At 43.2% G+C, this 24798-nt stretch overlaps 1 pseudogene; it reads right to left on the minus strand.

Annotated features, from left to right (window-relative positions):
* Nucleotides 1-5629: 5629 nt before the first annotated feature.
* Nucleotides 5630-7165, minus strand: LOC121538736 (annotated as a pseudogene).
* Nucleotides 7166-24798: the final 17633 nt, after the last annotated feature.

Genomic DNA, 24798 nt, shown 5'->3' on the forward strand with positions numbered 1-24798 from the left:
GGAAATACATTTTGCCAAGGTTTTTGCACAAACTCAAAGTGAAAGCTCTTGTAGGGACAGAATGGTTTGATTACAGGATGTGAGCTCGTCTAGCCAGGGGTGTCTTGCGCTGTGAAAAAACAGGATCACATTTGAGAAGAATGTGCATGAGTTTGAAGCTGTTGCAGAGACCGTTTTAGCCCAAAGAACTGGATAACCAATACATAAACAAAGCATTATATTGTCCCTACAGGAGCTCAAACTCTGGTCGCCATGACCACTGTGACAAGAAACCTATATCTTTGTTGCAATATATTGTCACGATCGTCTGAAGGATGAGACCAACGCGCAGCGCGTGTACCGATAAACATGATGACTTTATTTAATTAAAGTGCAACACGACAAAACAATAAACCACGATCATGAAGTTCCACGGTGCACTCACCGTAACGGAAACAAAAACCCACAAACCCCACAGGAAAACATTCAGAATAAATATGGCTCCCAATCAGAGATAACGAGCCGACAGCTGACACTCGTTACCTCCGATTGGGAGTCATAGACAAACCTAGAAATACAACCAACAGAAAGGCAAACCTAGAAATACAAAACCAAAACAAAAGACACCCTAAATGAAAATAACAACCCTGGCTCAACAATCAGAGTCCCTGGAGCCAGAGTGTTACAGTACCCCCCCCTAAAGGTGCGCACTCCGGGCGCACCAGCATACCGTCTAGGGGAGGGTCTGGGTGGGCGTCTGTCCAGGTGGCGGCTCTGGCCCAGGTCGTGGTCCCCACCCCACCATAGTCATTACCCACTTACTTAGCCTCCTACACATTACCACCCCCCAACTACACCCCACTGGGTTAAGGGGCGGCACCGGACTAAGGGGCAGCACCGGACTAAGGACCAGCACCGGGATAAGGGGCAGCACCGGCTAAGGGGCAGCACCGGCCTAGGGGCAGCACCGGGCTAGGAGGCCAGCACCGGGATAAGGACCAGCACCAGGCTAAGGAACAGTACCTGACTAAGTGGCAGCACCGGACTGAGGGGCAGCTCCGGACTGAATGGCGGATCCTGGCTGGCTGGCTCTGGCGGATCCTGCTGCTCATGGCTGGCTGACGGATCTGGCTGCTCATGGCAGGCGGAAGGCTCTGGCTGATCCTGTCTGGCAGAAGGCTCTGGCTGATCCTGTCTGGCAGAAGGCTCTGGCTGATCCCGTCTGGCAGAAGGCTCTGGCTGATCCTGTCTGGCGGAAGGCTCTGGCTGATCCTGTCTGGCGGAAGGCTCTAGCGGCTCCGGTCTGGCGGACGGCTCTGATGGCTCGTGGCAGACGGCGGCTCTTTGCAGACTTTGGGCAGACGGGCAGTTCAGGCTTCCCGTTCGGGGCGGGCAGTTCAGGCGCCGTTGGGCAGACGGGCAGTTCAGGCGCCGTCCGACGAGACAGTTCAGGCCCTGTTGGGCAGACGGCAGACTCTCGCCGTCTGAGGCGCATCGTAGGAGTGTGCGTGGTGCCGCGAACTGGAGGTACCGGGCTGAGGACACGCATCACAGGGCTAGGGCGGGGAGAAGCAACAGGGCATGCTTGGCCCTGGGGACGCACCGTAGGCCTGTTGCGTGGTGCCGGAACTGGAGGTACCGGGCTGAGGACACGCATCACAGGGCTAGTGCGGGGAGAAGCAACAGGGCATGCTTGGCCCTGGGGACGCACTCGTAGGCCTGTTGCGTGGTGCCGGAACTGGAGGTACCGGACTGAGGACACGCATCACAGGGCTAGTGCGCGAGAAGCAACAGGGCATGCTGGACCCTGAGAACGCACATAAGGGCTAGTACGGGAAGCCGGAACAGGGCAGACCGGGCGGAGCGCACCGTATCCATGGTGCGGGGAGCAGGAACAGGCCGGGCTGGGCTGGCGACGCCGCACCGTATCCCTGGTGCGGGTGGCCGGAACAGGCCGGGCTGGGCGGGCGCACCGTATCCATGGTGCGGGGAGCAGGAACAGGCCGGCCTGGGGCGGCGCACCGTATCCATGGTGCGGGAGCAGGAACAGGCCGGGCTGGGCTGGCGCACGCCGTATCCCTGGTGCGAGTGGCGGAACAGGCCGGGCCGGGCTGGCGTAGCGCACCGTATCCATGGTGCGGGGAGCAGAACACACGGTCCGTACCGGGAACACACACCACTGGCCTCAACCGAGATCAGGAACGGGCCGGACCGGACTGGCAACACACGTCAGTCTTTCACGCCGTGCCACAAACACTTCCCTTCCTCTCCGCTACGCAGGCTCCCGTATTCCGTTAGCCTTCTCTCCTTTTCTCCCTGTGGCAGCCTCCTGCTGCCCAGCCGCCTACATGTCCCCCCAAAAATTTCTTGGGGTTTGCCTCTCGTCCTTCCGCCGAAAAACCCCTACCGCCGATGCTCCTCTCTCGCCAGGGCCTTGATCTTTCCCCAAGGTCCCTTGCCTCCGAGCATGTCCTCCCAGGACCACGATGTGCCCACCTGGGCCATCGCCAGCCTCTCCATCTCCTTGCCCGGGCGCCTCCACCCATGTCCAGTCTCTTTGCTCCTGTACACGCTGCTTGGTCTTGGTATGGTGGGTTTTTCTGTCACGATCGTCTGAAGGATGAGACCAACGCCAGCGCGCGTGTACCGATAAACATGATGACTTTATTTAATTAAAGTGCAACACGACAAAACAATAAACCACGATCATGAAGTTCCGCGGTGCACTCACCGTAACGGAAACAAAACCCCAAACCCACAGGAAAACATTCAGAATAAATATGGCTCCCAATCAGAGATAACGAGCCGACAGCTGACACTCGTTACCTCCGATTGGGAGTCATAGACAAACCTAGAAATACAACCAACAGAAAGGCAAACCTTAGAATACAAAACCAAAACAAAAGACACCTCTAAATGAAAATAACAACCCTGGCTCAACAATCAGAGTCCCTGGAGCCAGAGTGTTACATATATTATGAATTATTCATAGAGAATGTATTCACAATATGACCTTCAGAAATGTTATTTTCACAAAGGCAACCTCTTCTTAGGACATGATGGTTTGATTACATGATATCTGGCAATAAAACAGGGTCACACTTGGTAATGGCATAGGATCAGAGGTGTCATGCCAACAGGTGCACAGGGGCCCCTCAGATTTGTCCTGTTTTTATTTTTGTTTTATTTTTTATTTATTTTGTATTTTTGTTGTTGTTGTTGTTGTTTATCTGTAATACTACTATCCACCCAGCAATTTTATGAAGTTGGCTTTAGCTAGCCCAGTTAGAAAAGCAAGCAATAACTAAATGTACTGAATAAGACTCACCATTCCTTTCAATATTTTACCCAGATTTTAGCAGAGATGCAGAGAAGCATATTTGGTTTATTTAAGAAAAGTCAGGAGGATACAGACAGCTCAAGAGGTATGCTTAGATATGCAGAAAAATAAACATCTTTTTTTTTTTTTACATAGAATTAAGCATAATGATTATGGCTCTGGATTGCAGGAAAAAGCTGTTTCAGATGGTTGAACAATATACAATTCTCCAACCACCCCCTGGCCATCCTCACGTTCTTTGTGCCCCCTCAGATTTCTGGTGTGCATGACGCCCCTGCGTAGCAGGACTCTGAAGCTGTTGCAGAGAGCTGTTTTATTGAGCCAGTGTTGTTTTATTTATTTTTATGATACAAAGCAGGGAAAAGCAGATCGTTTTTTTATGAAGTATGAAGACTGAAATGCTGTGGAACCAACCATGTTGGTCATAACTTTCTGACCGCTGAATGATGTTGTAAATGCAACAGTGTGTAACCACAGCAGCGCAAGAGTTGTTCAGGTGCGGTCAAAACGCTTTATTCTAAATGACGATTCCTCAAGGCAGGAACACATGCACTCTTAGAAAAAAAGTGTTCCAAAAGGTTTCTTTAGCTGTCCCCATAGGATAAGCGTTTTTGGTTCCAGGTAGAACCTTTTTTGGTTCCGGGTAGAACCCTTTTGGGTTCCAAGTAGAATCCTCTCTGGAAAGGGTTTTACATGGAACCAAAAAGGGCTCTTCAAAAGGTTTCTCCTATGGGGACAGCCAAATAACCTTTTTAGGTTCTAAATAGCACCTTTTTTTCTAAGAGTGGATACTTTTGAGTAAATTCCTTTTCACACAGAACGTTCGATCAGACAGAAGCTCTCCTCTCGTTGTTTTATCTAAGTGATCATCTGAATGGCTTTTAATGAGAACACGGTCCTCAGAACACTGTGCCTAATAGGGGTACTGAAGTCTTTGTGTAACCGTAAAAAAATTGAACTGTGCATGTGGGAGCACCATAAAATTTTTAATATATATTGTTACTTTGATTTGATATTTGAGATAATTGAACCCATAGGGCGTTGGCTTTACTTTGATTTGAGATTATTGAACACATAGACAATTGAACACAGATAATTGAACACTTAGTGTGCGTTTACACAGGCAGCCCAATTATGATCTTATTTCTACTCATTGGTATTTTTACCAATCACATTAGATCTTTTTTAGAGCTGATCTCGTTGGTCAAAAGAACAATTAGTTGAAAGAAATATCAGAATTGGGCTGCTTGTGTAGATGAAGCCATAGATAATTGAACACATAGATAATTGAACACAGGGCATGGGCTCTACTTTGATTTGATATTTGAGATAATTGAACAGATTTGATCATCAGCTTCAGTGTAAATTTGTTCATATGACTTGGGAGCAAACAGCATACTTTTTAGAATGAAGTTAAATGTTGATATGCTCTCTGATATCAATGAATAGTTTCTGAGAGAGAGAGAGAGCATGAGAGAGTAAAGCACAGAATATTGATATTCACTCTGATGCCAATAGTTTGAGTTTCTGACTGTGAAGTTTATAAAAAACAGCATGCACAGGTTGTACAAAACATTATGAACACCTTCTCTTTCCATGAAATTGACTGACCAGGTGAATCCAGCTGAAAGCTATGATCCCTTTTTAATGCCACTTGTTAAATCCACTTCAATTCAGTGTAGACAAAGAGGAGGAGATTTTTAAGCTTTGATACAATTGAGACATGGCTTGTGTATGTGTGCCATTCAGAGGGTGAATGGGCAAGACAAAATATTTAAGTGCCTTTGAAGGGGGTATGGCAGTAGGTGCCAGGCGCACCGGTTTGTGTCAAGAACTGCAATGCTGCTGGGTTTTTCACGCTCAACAGTTTCCCGTGTGTACCAAGAATGGTCCACCACCCAAAGGACAACCAACTAACTTGACAACTGTGGGAAACACTGGAGTCAACATGGGCCAGGATCCCTGTGGAACGCTTTCGGCAACTTGTAGAGTCTATGCCCCGACGAATTGAGGCTGTTCTGAGGGTAACTCAATATTAGGAAGGTGCTCTTAATGTTTTCATCAAATAAATATGTGGTTTACCAAGTAACCGCGTTTTCCATAGTCTATTGCGCACAGGGGAGGAAGTCTGTTGCTAGAGGCTATATGCTATCTACTCGGTAATTACCTTACTATAATTTTAAATGTGACGTTAGTTAACTAAAGTTATTCCATACAGATCAATCATGCTAAATGACTACGCTACACATCATCCTAAATTAATTCACCTTCAGCAATGAGCGAAATGTTTTAAATAGTTATTTTCCAGAGTAAAGAATAAAACATTTTATTATAAAAGTATCTCCATAAAAAGTTAACCATATTTACAAAACAAAAATATAAGTAAAAAGATATTGCACACAATCATTATCTTCAGCATTAAAACATCAGTATCGGTTTTCTGGTGAGGTACCTTTTAAAAACCGAACTTCACAAAAATACTGGCAATAAATTGGTCATGGCAAACCCCACTTTACTCACACTCTCACACAAACATTCGCACCATAAGGATAAAGAGAACATGACATATCGGAACACAGAACAACTGGTATTGACAAATAAACCCTTGCAGGTGATCGTCTGACGTAATATGTTGAGATGTCCAGGGTCAACATAATAACTATAACTAAAACAGGCTATTCTGCAACCATTGGGATAGGTCTACACATACATCACTAGTAAACAACACAAGTGAAAATGCTTGTGTGTCCCTGTGACACGTTATATACACTGCTACTCTTGAAAAGTTGCAGTGTATGAAATGTATAGCAGGTCTGTGAGACATAACTTATTTAATGCTGACGCCTAAAATGTGATACAACTCTAGACATGAATAACGACATTTCTTGAATTTCCAACACTTTGTCTGTATTGATCAAGCCAGTCCCTCAGCTCAGAGATGCGGTATCCCTCCGGTCCTCTACATCCTTGGTAGACAATCTTTCCGTCTTGAAGTATGTAAAGTCTATCGAAATATGCTCCATATGCGGCGTTGGACGAGTTCTCCATGCTGTCTGCGACAACAAGGCACCCAGGGACCTCACGGTTCATTATTTGAGCCGCACTGAGTCTGTCCTCGAGACAGCGGTGTTTGGGAATTTGGTAGGGAGCGTCAGTGCTCATCCATCCGTCCGACGGGTGCGCCTCCTCTATATACACAACGACAGAGTCTGAGATATCAGCGTATTGCTGCACAACACGCTGGAACGCCTTCAAGCGTGTCATGAACGGTGGTCAGGTGCAGCTGCCAAAGTTTAGAATGAGCGGTCTCTTGTCTTTGGCATAGTCAAGAATCCGGCTGCATCTCTGGTCGCAGAGCTGCACAACTTCAGTGTTGGGCGCTACATATCCAAGGTGCGCCGATTTTAAGAAATCCAGTTTATGGCCATGCCAAACGGCTTTGATTGACTCCCAGCTGAACATTCGATTAGACTCGGAAATACATAATGGGGGATCGACAATATTTCCTTCTTGTTCCTTCATTTTGGTGAAGACCCTCTTCCTTACGCACTGAAAATCGAGAAACCACAGCATTATCGCTGCCAAGAAGAAGCGAGGCAGTAAAATAAGACAGACAATTGCATTTTTCATAGCCTTGACAGAATTCATGCCGACTAATAATCGCAGACCGGCTAATATCTTTAGGCTATAGCTTCTAAAACTTCAGTCAGACTGCGTTCCTCTTGCGCTACGATCCTATGCTGAAGTTGCACTCTACTTGTAACTTCCCTTTTTATAGCACCGGCAGTGGATTTGAATGAAAAACACCCCGCCTCCAAACCGTGGCCGACTCCTCACATGGCGGGGATTACCTTCTATTAATTTAGGCTACTGATGATAGGAGAGGCAGAGAGCGAGATGTGTGTGTGTGTGTGTGTGTGTGTGAGGCAGAAAACTAAATGACTGTGTGCGACAGTGATTTAATTCTGCCTCCTCCTCCTCATAAGTAGCCTATATGCCTGTCTTTCTCGACCAATACACCTAACCGGGTATGCACATGCAAGGATTGACCAAAAACGTAATCTGTTTTTCCAAAACATCACAGACCAATTTCTTCCGATACCCAGCGTCAGGGGGATGTTGCCTGGTAGAGCTTTCAGCCTTGCACAAGATGAAACCACTACACGCGCTGATGTTTGATTGTTTTGCTTTTATTGAGTCTGCTTATACATTTCATTATCAAGCATTGGGTAAATTCTCTAGCATGCTTAATTCAAATAAATGGCACTTGACAATATTTATTCATAGGCTGAACAAGGGAACGTTATTTTTAAACGTTCAATAACACATAGGCCTAGGCCTATTCAAGTTTCAAGATGTCTATTATGTATAATTTGGTAACATTTAGTTTTGAAGTGTCTAAGTGCTAGCGCGCAATAACGGAGTAACTCTTGGGGGAAAACGGTGATACAAGCTCTTCTGAAAATCCTAATAGAAAAACGATTCACAATTTTGATTTAGTAACCTACATTATAATTGTTAACTTTTTTTGTAACTATTAGTTTAGAGTTCACATCGTCCGGTGTTAAAGATTATTAATGAAGTGAGAGGAGAAGGCTACGGGATATTTTTTTGTTTGTTCAAAGTGAGTTCATGCTATTTAATAATGATATGAATTAGGCAATTATATATATCCACCGCATTGCAGTTAACCATCAAACTCCTGCGCGTGCGTAATTACGCACAAGCCACTAATTGACACTCTCCCACTAAATTACAATAGGCCTACAAATAATATGCATAGTCAGTCTGCAAATGTTAGTCCAAACAGCAAACAGCCAGGCTAGACGATACAATAATTTCAAGGACCATTTTGGCATGCAGTATACAGCACCTTTTGGCGCCAGTTATTATAATAATAATAATATGCCATTTAGCAGACGCTTTTATCCAAAGCGACTTACAGTCATGTGTGCATACATTTATACGTATGGGTGGTCCCGGGGATCGAACCCACTACCCTGGCGTTACAAGCGCCATGCTCTACCAATTGAGCTACAGAGTACCATGTGCGGCTGAATTCTCTGCAAAGCAGGGGATGGAACCGTTTCAGAGAACAGAACCGAAAACCGGAAAATAACAAAAATGCTCAATGAACAGAAACAGAACCGAGAACGAAAGTGATCCATGCTATTCTGGAACAGAACCGTTATTTTGCACTGAACCGGTTAATAAGGTTATTTTACATTCTACAAAGCCCTCCCTCTGTCACTAAGAAACGTATTCCAGTGCCTGCCTGCAAACTGAAAATCTTTCCCATGGTGTGTTCGTGTTTAGGCTGCCTGCCCCTCCCCCTCTGAAGCATAGGCTACTGTACTGATGTTACAAGCTTGATTCAGAAGATAGTGAGAAATATTTTTTATTATACTGAACAAAAATAGAAATGCAACATGTAAAGTGTTGGTCCCATATTTCATGAGCTGAAATAAAAGATCCCAGAAATGTTCCATACACACAAAAAGCTTATTTCTCTAAAATGTTGTCCACAAATTTGTTTAGATCCCTGTTAGTGAGCATTTCTCCTTTGCCAAGATAATCCATCCACCTGACAGGTGTGGCATATCAAGAAGCTGATTAAACAGCATGATCATTGCAAAGGTGCACCTTATACTGGGGACAATAAAAGGCCACTCTAAAATGTGTAGTTTCGGCACAGAGCACAATGCCACAGATGTCTCAAGTTTTGAGGGAGCGTGCAATTGGCATGCTGACTGCAGCAATGTCCACCAGAGCTGTTGCCAGATAATTTAATGTTCGTTTCTCTATGGTAAGCTGCCTCCAAAGTCGTTTTAGAGAATTTAACAGTACGTCCAACCTGCCTCACAACCGCAGACGTGTAACCACACAAGCCCAGGACCTCCACATCACACCAGTTCTTCCATGGCCTGCATACTCACCAGACATGTCACCCATTGAGCATATTTGGGATGCTCTGGATCCACGTGTACAACAGCGAGTTCCAGTTCCCGCCAATATCCAGCAACTTAGCACAGCCATTGAAAAGGAGTGGGACAACATTCCACAGGCCACAGTCAACAGCCTGATCAACTCTATGAGAAGGAGATGTGTCCTTCCCAGTCATGTGAAATCCATAGAATAGGGCCTAATTTATTTATTTCAATTGACTGATTTCCTTATATGAACTGTAAAATCTTGAAATTGTTGAATGTTGCGTTTATATTTTTGTTCAGTGTAGCTAGAGAATAATGGATGAACTTGTTCAATGCTAGTTAAGGATACCATAGTCCTAGTTATCACGTTTCACTTGGATTTATTAACTACCAAAAGATAAGATGTTTTTTTAGTTCTGGTGACACTCTGCGCACACACAAGCTTGCTAGCTCAAAGGACATTCAAAGTTCCTCCATAGAAACCGCCCCTCCTAAGTATAATTTTGTGGACTTAATTCACATAATACATTTCATAACAATATGCCAAGCAGCTTCAAGTCTTCTCCTCAACCCTCTCTCGCTCTCTTCCCACCCGCTAGATTTCATTCTCATCTTGCGCAATACTTGTCTGTCCATCACACATGTAAACAACTAGCTTGCCTGCTCTATCCGCACTGATTGGTGACGTAATTGAATTAGCTAAATGTGAAATCAACCGTTTTTTACAGGTTAAAAAAAGAACAGAAAGGAACGATATAAACCGGTACTTCTTTTGGGTTAGAATCATTTCTGAACTTTATTTTGCTGGTCCGAACAGTGGAACGGAACGACACACATTGTGGTTTTGTTCAGAACGAAACGATTAGGAAATAATGTTGGTTCCAACCCCTGCTGCAAAGCCAATCTTAATAAATCATACTTTGAGAAGGTTTTAATCATACTTTGAAAAGGTTGCTGCATTTTGGGTTAGTCACAATAGTCTTTCAATAACATGAATCTTGAATTTTCACATTTTAAAATGACACAAAAATCCCTAAAATATATGTAAACCTATAGGGCTAAGATTTGCAGGAAAGTAGGAGGTAGATATGCACTCGTAGGTTAGGATTCTACCCAATAAGGCCCTACGTTGTCCTTTCTCCTTAAGCACATTGATCAAACTATCAAGATTAGGCTATCAATAAATATATCTCATAACCCACTGGGCACACACTGGTTGAATCAACGTTGTTTCCACGTCATTTCTACGAAATAACGTTGAACCAATGTGGAATAGACGTTGAATTGACGTCTGTGCCCAGTGGGAATAATTAAATGCGACTGTGATGGGTTCAGTTAGAGGTGCTGGCGATCAGTAATTGTGTGTAGGCTATGTTTTGAAGTAAACAAAATTAATAAGAATCAAATGAAATTACACTTCTAATAATTTACATAATCGCATCATCTCCATCCCGTGGTAGACATATCCAGTGGAGTAGGTTAGTGCATAACGGTGCGTCGATCCACACACAGCAGGCTCTGTCTTTGATAGCAGTTATACAAACTGTGACTACATGTGTCACATGAAACTTAACTTCGTTCTTCTCTAAAGCTATTTGAACAGAAAATGGCCCTTTGTAGCATAATGTGGTTCTGACCTTTCGGAGTTCAATATCTGATCTATCTTATCTTGATCATTGGAAAGGAGCTACACGCAGTGTTTGTGTACCATTTATCTTTTAGAAATCTGTGACCTGTGCAATGATCATTATCATTCCATATCACATATTGATAACTTATTGATAACATATTGATAACATATTGATAACTGGCCTTTGATGTCATCAGCTATTTTCAGCCTTCTCCCTTCATAAACAACAACACGCCCTCTTGAGGACAGCGGACCACTAAAGGAAAGCCCTTTCAAAGGGGATGGTGACTTTTCAACCCAAATCACACGACACTGGGAGTTTTGTGAGCATGTGACTTGCTGCCATGAACCCTTTTAATATTTTGGGAAATTGTCGCCTAGCTTTGTGTCTTGTCTTGTTCAGTACTTTAACGTAACATGTGGAGCTATCAACAGTTCTTAGTTATGCTTCCTTCCCCCTCATTATCCAAGATGGGTATTTGATAGTTGGCCAATATCTAAATCACGTGACATATACAATTTTGCTCCACTTATGGCTGAATGAGGTGAGACAAAACAGAAATACACTTCTCTGTATCTGTGATATTAACCTATTGCATGTAGCACTTTCCACCCAGTCTACATTATGTCTCATGACCTCATCCACTTGCAATGGAACACCCACCCGGAAATGTATAGTTCCATCCCCCCACAAACTTTTTTTTTTTTTTTTTTTTGGTTGGGGTCCTCCCGGAGTTCAAGCCCCCCAGATAGCATATGAACAAGTCATAAGCCATCAAATAAATGTTTAGAATGACAAAAAAAAAAAAAAGGATTTTGTTGCATTATTTGAACAAACATTTTACATTCAGGGGCATTTTATAAGGGAAAATATATTTTCTGGAATTTTCAAAATACTTTCAAAATTATTCATTTCCCTGGAAATGCCCTTGTCAGAAACAAATGATCCCAATTTTAAACTCTCCCAAAATGTGTTTAAAGTTCTAAAAACGGGCAATAATGATATTAACTGAGTTAAGTATCTTATGTCATTTCTTGTATTAGCCCTCTGTGACTTTAAATAATATTTATCTCAAACTGTGATTCCTAAAAGACGTGTCCGGAGATTTGTTCAACTTCGTCAGATTTGTCTAAAATCCTAAATGAATCAGGAATGAGCAGGGTCAGCTATATCATAAGGACTCCTTCTTCATGTCCTCATTACATTTAGTGCAACAAGACCACTCATGGTGGGTAAAGTTCTCTACTTTTGATATAATTAAACAAACAATATTGGAATCACCATGGTCACAACCGTAAACTTTCAACTCCATCTGCCTGATAGATTGAGATAGAATATTAGTTTTGGTTCAAATAGGTTACATTTAATTAGGTTTTTAGAGTCATAAAGCAACTGAGGAAAAACTAAATTGCTACTGTGTATACCACTTGAATGAAGAAGAAAATGCCATTTTTGTAAACTCCGTAAAACATTAACTCCGTCAGATTTTTGTCTAACGTTACCTCCGTTAGAGCGCTGAAGGATTTGATGGAAGGGCTGTTTTTATTGGGGAAATGTTTGTATTAAAATTGTATTTTCAGAGGCAGGAATATATCTGTTTTGAGTATCTGTTGTCAACTCCGTCAGTGGCTTGTCAACTCCGTCACTGACCTTGTGGAGGCCCGTGAAACTGCTACGCCACTGTGTGTATATCGGAGGGGTTGGGTACAGCAAATGAAAGGTATTCTTCTTAAGATCTACATTTTCAGCATTTGTTATATTACATATATACAGTATATATATATTAGGGCTGTCAAAAATAGCGCGTTAACGACGTTAATTAGTTGTTTGCTGTTAATTACGTCAATTTTTTTAACGCATTTCACGCATGCGCAGTGTGACAAATTATTCAGGTCAGGAAAGTGGTTGGGAGCTAGAGGCGAGATGGAGCAAGGTGAGCCTATTGACGGATACAAATATAAAAAGAATGATGATGGTACAGTTAACAAGTACAAGGTTATTTGCAAGATTTGTAAGGAGGAGTTTCAATTTCACCGGAGCTGTTCAAGCTTGAAGTACCATGTCAACGCCAAACATGCGTTTGCTGGGCCGTCAGATTCAGCAAGTGGTTTGCGCCAGACCACGCTGAATGTTTGCAGGCAATTAACAAAATCAACCTCAGATAATTTGACCAACACAATAGCAAAATGGATTGCAAAGGATTGTAGACCCATTAGCATTGTAGAAGACTCAGGTTTCCTTGATGTTTTGCAAGTGGCGTCTCAAGACTCATTCTATAAGCCACCGTCAAGAGCCACAGTTATGAAGAAAATCCACGAGCTCTATGAAAACGAAAAAGGAAAGAGGTCTTGGCTCAAGTAAATCATATCGCCCTGACAGGAGACCATTGGACATCAGTGAGTAACAACAATTACCTCGGAGTAACTGCACATTTAATCAGTGACACGTGGGAACTGAAGTCTTGCGCTGACTATATTAAAAACTGAGGAGCGTCATTTTGCGGAGGCTTGTAAAGAACAGTTCCTGTCTGTTGCACGTGAGTGGGACATCGTATGCATTTCAGAAAAAAAATGGTTAGGATTCAGGTGTAATTGCAAATAGTGATTAATCATGATTAATCCACTGAAAATTCTGATTAATTTGATTAAAAATTTTAATCATTTGACAGCCCTAATATATATATATATATATATTTGCGAGAAAGAAAAAAACATATGGGGGATTGGAAGGAGACGCATTCTGTCTCCTAGAGATGAACGTACAGTGAGGGAAAAAAGTATTTGATCCCCTGCTGATTTTCTACGTTTGCCCACCAACAAAGAAATGATCAGTCTAATTTTAATGGTAGGTTTATTTGAACAGTGAGAGACAGAATAACAACAACAAAATCCAGAAAAACGCATGTCAAAAATGTTATAAATTGATTTGCATTTTAATGAAGGAAATAAGTATTTGACCCCTCTGCAAAACATGACTTAGTACTTGGTGGCAAAACCCTTGTTGGAAATCACAGAGGTCAGACGTTTCTTGTAGTTGGCCACCAGGTTTGCACACATCTCAGGAGGGATTTTGTCCCACTCCTCTTTGCAGATCTCCCCAAGTCATTAAGGTTTCGAGCCTGACGTTTGGCAACTCGAACCTTCAGCTCCCTCCAAAGATTTTCTATGGGATTAAGGTCTGGAGACTGGCTAGGCCACTCCAGGACCTTAATGCGCTTCTTCTTGAGCCACTCCTTTGTTGCCTTGGCCATGTGTTTTGGGTCATTGTCATGCTGGAATACCCATCCACAACCCATTTTCAATGCCCTGGCTGAGGGAAGGAGGTTCTCACCCAAGGTTTGACGGTACATGGCCCCGTCCATTGTCCCTTTGATGCGGTGAAGTTGTCCTGTCCCCTTAGCAGAAAAACACCCCCAAAGCATGATGTTTCCACCTTCATGTTTGATCTTGGGATCACAGGCAGCATTCCTCCTCCTCCAAACATGGCGAGTTGAGTTGATGCCAAAGAGCTCCATTTTGGTCTCATCTGACCACAACACTTTCACCCAGTTCTCCTCTGAATCATTCAGATGTTCATTGGCAAACTTCAGATGGCCCTGTATATGTGCTTTCTTGAGCAGGGGGACCTTGCGGGCGCTGCAGGATTTCAGTCCTTCACGGCGTAGTGTGTTACCAATTGTTTTCTTGGTGACTATGGTCCCAGCTGCCTTGAGATCATTGACAAGATCCTCCCGTGTAGTTCTGGGTTGATTCCTCACCGTTCTCATGATCATTGCAACTCCACGAGGTGAGATCTTGCATGGAGCCCCAGGCAGAGGGAGATTGACAGTTCTTTTGTGTTTCTTCCATTTGCGAATAATCGCACCAACTGTTGTCACCTTCTCACCAAGCTGCTTGGCGATGGTCTTGTAGCCCATTCCAGCCTTGTGTAGGTCTACAATCTTGTCCCTGACATCCTTGGAGAGCTCTTTGGTCTTGGCCATGGTGGAGAGTTTGGAATCTGATTGATTGATTGCTTCTGTGGACAGGTGTCCACAGAAGAGTGTGCTCCTAATCTCAGCTCATTACCTGTATAAAAGACACCTGGGAGCCAGAAATCTTTCTGATTGAGAGGGGGTCAAATAATTATTTCCCTCATTAAAATGCAAATCAATTTATAAAATTTTTGACATGCGTTTTTCTGGATTTTTTGTTTGTTATTCTGTCTCTCACTGTTCAAATAAACCTACCATTAAAATTATAGACTGATCATTTCTTTGTCAGTGGGCAAAATCCGCAGGGGATCAAATACTTTTTTCCCTCACTGTACTTTGGTGCGAAAAGTGCAAATCAATCCCAGAACAACAGCAAAGGACCTTGTGAAGATGCTGGAGGAAACAGGTACAAAAGTATCTATATCCACAGTAAAACAAGTCCTATATCGACAAACCTGAAAGGCCGCTCAGCAAGGAAGAATCCACGGCTCCAAAACCGCCATAAAAAAGCCAGACTACGGTTTGCAACTGCACATGGGGACAAAGATCGTACTTTTTGGAGAAATGTCCTCTGGTCTGATGAAACAAAAATAGAACTGTTTGACCATCGTTATGTTTGGAGAAAAAAGGGGGTGTGCTTGCAAGCCGAAGGACACCATCTCAACCGTGAAGCACGGGGGTGGGAGCGTCATGCTTTGGGGGTGCTTTGCTGCAGGAGGGACTGGTGCACTTCACAAAATAGATGGCATCATGAGGAAGGAAAATTATGTGGATATATTGAAGCAACATCTCAAGACATCAGTCAGGAAGTTAAAGCTTGGTCGCAAATGGGTCTTCCAAATGGACAATGGCCCCAAGCATACTTCCAAAGTTGTGGCAAAATAGCTTAAGGACAACAAAGTCAAGCTATTGGAGTGGCCATCACAAAGTCCTGACCTCAATCCTATAGACAATTTGTGGGCAGAACTGAAAAAGCGTGTGCGAACAAGGAGGCCTACAAATCTGACCCAGTTACACCAGCTCTGTCAGGAGGAATGGGTTAAAATTCACCCAACTTATTGTGGGAAGCTTGTGGAAGGCTACCCGAAATGTTTGACCCAAGTTAAACCATTTTTATAGGCAATGCTACCAAATACTAATTACATTTACATTTACATTTTAGTCATTTAGCAGACGCTCTTATCCAGAGCGACTTACAGTTAGCACATACATTATTTTATCGAACCAACAACCCTGGCGTTGCAAACGCCATGCTCTACCAACTGAGCTACATCCCCTGCCGGCCATTCCCTCCCCTACCCTGGACGACGCTGGGCCAATTGTGCGCCGCCCCATGGGTCTCCCGGTCGCGGCCGGCTACGACAGAGCCTTGATTCGAACCAGGATCTCTAGTGGCACAGCTAGCACTGCGATGCAGTGCCTTAGACCACTGCGCCACTCGGGAGTGTGTTTAAATTGAGTGTGTTTAAACTTCTGACCCACTAGGAATGTGATGAAAGAAATAAAAGCTGAAATAAATCATTCTCTCTACTATTATTCTGACATTTCACATTCTTAAAATAAAGTGGTGATCCTAACTGACCTAAGACAGGGATGTTTTACTAGGATTAAATGTCAGGAATTGTGAAAAACAGAGTTTCAATGTATTTGTCTGTATGTAAACCTCCGACTTCAACTGTATTTACCACCAAAAACCGATGCTGGCACTAAGACTCCACTCAATGAGCCGTATAAGGCCATAAGCAAACCGGAAAACGCTCATCCAGAGGCAGCGCTCCTAGTGACCGGGGACTTTAATGCAGGGAAAATTAAAATATTTTCTACCTAATTTCTACCAGCATGTTAATTATGAAACCAAAGGAAAATAAACTCTAGACCAGCTTTACTCCACACACAGAGACACGTACAAAGCTCTCCCTCGCCCTCCATTTGGCAAATCTGACCATAATTCTATCCTCCTGATTCCTGCTTATAAGCAAAAATTAAAGAAGGAAGCACCAGTGACTCGGTTAATAAGGAAGTGGTCAGATGACGCAGATGCTAAGCTACATGACTGTTTTGCTAGCACAGACTGGAATATGTTCCGGGATTCTTCCGATGGCATTAAGGAGTACACCACATCAGTCACTGGCTTCATCAATAAGTGCATCAATGACGTTGTCCCCAGAGTGACAGTACGTACATACACCAACCAGAAGCCATGGATTACAGGCAACATCTGCACTGAGCTAAAGGGTAGAGCTGCCGCTTTCAAGGAGCGGGACTCTAACCCGGACGCTTATAAGAAATCCTGCTATGCCCTCCGACGAACCATCAAACAGGCAAAGAGTCAATACAGGACTAAGATTGAATCGTACTACACCTGCTCCGACGCTCGTCGGATGTGGCAGGGCTTGCAAACTATTACAGACTACAAAGGGAAGCACAGCCACGAGCTGCCAGTGACACAAGCCTACCAGACGAGATAGATCACTTATATGCTCGCTTCGAGGCAGCAATACTGAAGCATGCATGAGAGCATCAGCTGTTCCGGATGACTATGTGATCACACTCTCCATAGCCGATGTGAGTAAGACTTTTAAGCAGGTCAACATTCACAAGGCCGCAGGGCCAGACGGATTACCAGGACACATACTCCGAGCATGGGCTGACCAACTGGCAAGTGTCTTCACTGACATTTTCAACATGTCCCAGACTGAGTATGTAATACCAACATGTTTCAAGCAGACCACCATAGTCCCTGTGCCCAAGAACCCTAAGATAACCTGCCTAAATGACTACCGACCCGTAGCACTCACGTCTGTAGCCATGAAGTGCTTTAAAAGACTGGTCATGGCTCACATCAACACCCTTATCCCAGAAACCCTAGAACCACTCCAATTTGCATACCGCCCCAACAGATCCACAGATGATGCAATCTCTATTGCACTCCACACTGCCCTTTTCCACCTGGACAATGCTATTCATTGACTACAGCTCAGCGTTCAAGACCATAGTGCCCTCAAAGCTCATCACTAAGCTAAGGACCCTGTGACTAAACACCTCCCACTGCAACTGGATCCTGGACTTCCCGACGGGCCGCCCCAAGGTGGCAAGGCTAGTTAACAACACATCTGCATGCTGATCCTCAACACGGGGGCCCCTCAGGGGTGCGTGCTCAGTCCCCTCCTGTACTCCTTGTTCACCCATGACTGCATGGCCAGGCACAACTCCAACACTATCATTACGTTTGCAGATGACAAAACAGTGGTAGGCCTGATCACCGACAACGATGAGAAACCCTATAGGACGGAAGTCAGAGACCTGGCCGTGTGATGCCAGGATAAAAACCTCTCCCTCAACGTGATCAAGACAAAGGAGATGATTGTGGACTACAGGAAAAAAAAAGACGACTGAGCACGCCCCCATTCTCATCGACGGGGCTATAGTGGAACAGGTTGAGAGCTTCAAGTTCCTTGGTGTCCACATCACCAACAAACTATCATGGTCCAAACACACCAAGACTATTCCCCCTTACGAGACTGAAAAGATTTGGCATGGGTCCTCAGATCCTCAAAAAGTTATACAGCTGCACCATCGAGAGCATCCTGACTGGTTGCATCACCGCCTGGTATGACAACTGCTCGGCCTCCGACCGCAAGGCACGACAGAGGGTAGTGCGTACGGCTCAGTATCTCACTGGGGCCAAGCTTCCTGCCATCCAGGACCTCTATACCAGGCGGTGTCAGAGGAAGGCCCTAAAAATAGTCAAAGACTCTAGCCACCCTAGTAATGGACTGTTCTCTCTGCTACCGCATGGCAGGCGGTACCGGAGTGCCAAGTCTAGGTCCAAAAGGCTTCTTAACAGCTTCTACCCCCAAGCCATAAGACTTCTGAACAGCTAATTATGGCTACCCAGACTATTTGCATTGTTCCCCCACCCCCTCTTTTACGCTGTTGCTACTCTCTGTTTATTATCTATGCATAGTCCCTTTAACTCTACCCACATGTACATTTTACCTCATTTACCTCGACTAACCGGTACCCCCCGCACATTGACTCTGTACCTGTACCCCCTGTATATAGCCTCCGTACTGTTATTTTATTTTACTGCTGCTCTTTAATTATTTTGTATTTATATTTTTTTACTTATCTATTTCTTTACTTAATATAAATTTTTCTTAAAACTGGATTGTTGGTTGAGGGCTTGTAATTATGCATTTCACTGTAAGGTCTACACCTGTTGTATTAGGCGCATGTGGCAAATTAAATTGGATTTGATTAGATTTGAACAGGGTGACTCTCTCTAAGAGGTTTAGGGGGCTCCAAAGGATGCCTTACTAAACTGAGATTGGAGGCTATATTTGTTGGCCGTGAACTAAGCTGACTTCCAGGGTCCTATATATTGTTTTTATGAATTATATAAGCACAGTAACAGTGAGATGCAAGCATCCGATCCACCAATGATAGCTCGGACAGCCAATACTAAATCAGTAAATCAATAATATAAATGACTTCAATGACATGCTGTCCTTGAAAATACACAGGACATTTTTTTTGGAATGATTTATTATTTAAATATTTAAATAGCATGGGCGACCTAGAAAAACACATTTGTATTATTTAAGGCCAAGTGGCAAATAATAATGCAGGTAGTAGTGATGGAAGTGTGAACATGCAGGTCTGGGCAGATCAGATGTAGTCGTTGTTTCTGTGCGTCTGTAAGTTGCTGTTCGTGGCCTCCCGAGTGGCGCAGCTGTCTAAGGCACTGCATTGCAGTGCTAGAGGCCTCACTACAGATCCGGGTTCGATCCCAGGCGGTGTCGCAGCCGGCTGCGACCCAGAGACCTATGAGGCGGCGCACAATTGGCCCAGCATCGTCCGGGTTAGGGGAGGGTTTGGCCGGCTGGGATGTCCTTGTCCCATCGCGCTTAAGCGACTCCTTGTGACTTTGGCTTCCTCCGACACATTGGTGCGGCTGGCTTCCGGTTAAGCGAACAGTGAGTTAAGGCGGGGTCATGTTTCGGAGGACGCATGGCACTCAACCTTCGCCTCTCCCGAGTCTGTACGGGAGAAAAAGGGGTAAAAAGCATAACAACAACAAAGCAGCTGTTCGTATGTTTGTAACTGGTGTGGTAAAAAATTAAATCCTCCACTATTATAAATACAGTGGGGGAAAAAACGTTTTTTAAGTCAGCCACCAATTGTGCAAGTTCTCCCACTTAAAAAGATGAGAGAGGCCTGTAATTTTCATCATAGGTACACGTCAACTATGACAGACAAATTGAGAAAAAAAATCCAGAAAATCACATTGTAGGATTTTTAATGAATTTATTTGCAAATTATGGTGGAAAATAAGTATTTGGTCACCTACAAACAAGCAAGATTTCTGGCTCTCACAGACCTGTAACTTCTTCTTTAAGAGGCTCCTCTGTCCTCCACTCGTTACCTGTATTAATAGCACCTGTTTGAACTTGTTATCAGTATAAAAGACACCTGTCCACAACCTCAAACAGTCACACTCCAAACTCCACCATGGCCAAGACCAAAGAGCTGTCAAAGGACACCAGAAACAAAATTGTAGACCTGCACCAGGCTGGGAAGACTGAATCTGCAATAGGTAAGCAGCTTGGTTTGAAGAAATCAACTGTGGGAGCAATTATTAGGAAATGGAAGACGTACAAGACCACTGATAATCTCCCTCGATCTGGGGCTCCACGCAAGATCTCACCCCGTGGGGTCAAAATGATCACAAGAACGGTGAGCAAAAATCCCAGAACCACACGGGGGGACCTAGTGAATGACCTGCAGAGAGCTGGGACCAAAGTAACAAAGGCTACCATCAGTAACACACTACGCGCCAGGGACTCAAATCCTGCAGTGCAAGACGTGCCCCCCTGCTTAAGCCAGTAAATGTCCAGGCCCTTCTGAAGTTTGCTAGAGTGCATTTGGATGATCCAGAAGAGGATTGGGAGAATGTCATATGGTCAGATGAAACCAAAATAGAACTTTTTGGTAAAAACTCAACTCGTCGTGTTTGGAGGACAAAGAATGCTGAGTTGCATCCAAAGAACAACATACCTACTGTGAAGCATGGGGGTGGAAACATCATGCTTTGGGGCTGTTTTTCTGCAAAAAGGACCAGGACGACTGATCCGTGTAAAGGAAAGAATGAATGGGGCCATGTATCGTGAGATTTTGAGTGAAAACCTCCTTCCATCAGCAAGGGCATTGAAGATGAAACGTGGCTGGGTCTTTCAGCATGACAATGGTCCCAAACACACCGCCCGGGCAACGAAGGAGTGGCTTCCATAAGAAGCATTTAAAGGTCCTGGAGTGGCCTAGCCAGTTTCCAGATCTCAACCCCATAGAAAATCTTTGGAGGGAGTTGAAAGTCTGTGTTGCCCAGCGACAGCCCCAAAACATCACTGCTCTAGAGGAGATCTGCATGGAGGAATGGGCCAAAATACCAGCAACAGTGTGTGAAAACCTTGTGAAGACTTACAGAAAACGTTTGACCTGTGTCATTGCCAACAAAGGGTATATAACAAAGTATTGAGAAACTTTTGTTATTGACCAAATACTTATTTTCCACCATAATTTGCAAATAAATTCATAAAAAATCCTACAATGTGATTTTCTGGATTTCTTTCCCTCATTTTGGCTGTCATAGTTGACGTGTACCTATGATGAAAATTACAGGCCTCTCTCATCTTTTTAAGTGGGAGAACTTGCACAATTGGTGGCTGACTAAATACTTTTTTCCCCCACTGTATATATATACAGCACCAGTCAAAAGTTTGGACACAACTACTCATTCAAGGGTTTTTCTTTATTTTTACTATTTTTTACATTGTAGAATAATAGTGAAGACATCAAAACTATGAAATAACTCATATGGAATAAAATGTGTTAAAGTGTTAAACAAATCAAAGTATATTTTATTTTGTAGAACATAGTAAAAATAAAGAAAAACCCTTGAATGAGTAGGTGTGTCCAAACTTTTGACTGGTACTGTATACACAGAGGAATCGTAACTATGGTCAGTGGAAATATTTCGAGAAGAATGTGTTCAAGATGGAGAACAAAGGCCTCTCATGCAAAATAAATAGAAAAAACAAACAAGTGTGTTGGTGCTGTTGTCTTACCACGTCTCACACCATAAGGTAGGATGTGCAATGAATAGATTGTTTTTTAAGGTCAAAATTAATACGGTTGATTTTTAAGGATGTCAATATAAATGAATGTATTTATGGTTGTTTGTAATTTTGTCTTACCTTTTAATCATTATATGTGTTATTGTTTTTTACCGTCTAGGACCACTTTGGAAACAAGCGTTTTAATGAATACTTTTAAGTGATATCCTCTGGGTCCTGTCTCACACTATAAGGCACATGGCGAAGCATAGGTTACATCAATACTACTATGTTTTATAGGACTATTGACAAAGTAAGTGTCCATTTCCTATTATTGGACCACTATGTGTTATGTAAAAATGTTTCTGTTAAAGCTTGAATGATGTTTCTCTCATACAAAACTCCAACCTAAATATACCATATGCTGAATCAGTTGTGTAGCTGGGTATCATATTGCAAAGTAAATAAGTCAAATACTGCACAATAAAGATGACATATTGCACGGTACCGGGGAGGTATTTCAAGTTGTGGAAATGAATATGGGGCAAACCCATCATGGTAGATAATGTCACACAGTGTTGTAACCTCAACCCTAAATATGAATGATACTACCAATGTCCCTTTAAAGCAATTATTGTTTTATTGCAGCGTTCAATTATGGTTAAAAAATGTGTTTAACCTATTACTTTCTCTAACCTTAACCCTAACCCAAATCATAACCCTAACCCTAACCTTAACCTTAACCTTAACCTTAACCTTAATCCTAACTCTAACCCTAACCCTAACCTTAACCTTAACCTTAATCCTAACTCTAACCCTAACCTTAACCTTAACCTTAATCCTAACTCTAACCCTAACCTTAACCTTAATCCTAACTCTAACTCTAACCCTAACCTTAACCTTAATCCCTCTGAAGAAGCCTAAACCAGGCGAAACGTCAGGAACTCCCTTACCCTTCTTGGGCTACTTTTAAATGAACAATGTTTTTTTAACCTGGGGACTCAGAATCCTTCTTTTTAATCATCCTCTCTCTGGAAATACAGCTCTCATAACAAAGGAACCTTTTTGCAAGAGGTCCAACAACAACCAGTTAACTTTTTGAAGTTTTTAGTTGGTGAGTACTCCCAAGCATTAGTGTACCAAATTCTTTTTTGGGAAAAAAGGAAAAAACACTATCTTGCAATTAGTTGGACTGAGAGGAACCTGAAAAACCTTTCAGGCTTTTAACTTTGTGAGTTTATCTAGCCCTTTTGTGTTTGCTTTAATTGTTTTTCTAAATTCATTTTGACATTGAATTCCTTAGATATAGAATGTAGTTGTGTTAACATTTTTTTTTTACATTTTAGTCATTTAGCAGACGCTCTTATCCAGAGCGACTTACAGGAGAAATTAGGGTTAAGTGCCTTGCTCAAGGGCACATCGACAGATTTTTCACCTAGTCGGCTCGGGGATTAGAACCAGCGACCTTTACAGTTACTGGCACAACGCTCTTAACCACTAAGCTACCTGCCCCACCCTTTTTCCCCCCCCTATCCCCTGAGTAGGTACTCTAGAAGGACAATATATCCTATAATCTTTTGAGGGTATTAAATGGCATGGAACAACCGCTTCAGGGTGCTGGCAGACCTCCCATACCAGGGTGAGTTTTTAAATAGACAACATAGTAACAATAGGATACCAGTAAACAAAACACAGCAGAATAGGACACCAGCTGATTCAACAGGGCAGAAATTAGCAAAAAAATATTTTAAACTTCTACTTCTAATGATGGCTATCCATCATTCAGAGATTGTGCATAAGGCTATAGCTTCCAAGTCGTTCCCAATTGGCATGAGCAGACAGGTGTCTAAACTTTCAACTTTTATTAAACCATCTTCACCTAGATTGGAGACCGCAGAAAAGGTAAAACAGAACACTGAAAAATGGATGCAAACAAATATGGACATTTTAGGGGAGCATTATGACTATGTCATCTCTGTTATTTTGGACCAATTGACCTCGGTTGATTTACAGGCCCTAGAGAAAGCAATTGGTTGGGGAAAGTCGAGGTATGGGAGAAAGCTCACCCCCTCCTCCATTGTATCGTTACGCACCATAGTTGGAGACCCCATTCCTGAGGGGAACAGACTAGGTGTAGCCATTGAGATCCAGTCCCCAATAACAACACAGACTTTCCCAGGTAACCTCAGTACAGCTACTCCTCCCAGGAGAAACCCAATCACAAGGGGTTTACTGAAGTCATTCCTAAAATCAGTTATGCTGCTGTACTTCTTCGGCCGGTAGAAAGAAGCACAGTAAAGGCCAGGGACGGCCTGTTCAATAGGGCGATATGGGCGACGCACTGCCAAACGGGAAAAGGAAGGGATTTTTTTTCTAATCAATTATATCACGGCAACAGTAGTTATCAGTGTTGTAATCTATACGTCTGATCTGCCACAGTGCCACACTGCCACTAAATGTCGAATCAGGCTAAAGTCGTGCTTCAAATGGCTCCACCCCCTTTTGGGGCGATTTCAGTCAGATTGAAAATCGCCCAGAACTTCTGTCATAGACTCCCATGTAAAATCTATTTTTTTCAAATTTCAGAGCCTTCAATACAATCTCAATGGGTGTCTGTGGGCTTGCACTCTACGCTTTCGTCATACGTTACGTAACCATGAACGTAACTGAGAAAAGAGTGGATTGTTTGAAAGAAGTTCCTTTTTGTCGGCGAACAAATGAAGATAAATTGGCAACGAAACAATTAGGACCTCCCAGACCAAATTTAATAATTCAACAGGTTTCTACTAAAGGCGGAAAGTCCTACACCCGAGGATTTTCCAAAAATTGG

Source organism: Coregonus clupeaformis, chromosome 21 (genome assembly GCF_020615455.1).
Source record: "Coregonus clupeaformis isolate EN_2021a chromosome 21, ASM2061545v1, whole genome shotgun sequence".
NCBI lineage: Eukaryota > Metazoa > Chordata > Actinopteri > Salmoniformes > Salmonidae > Coregonus > Coregonus clupeaformis.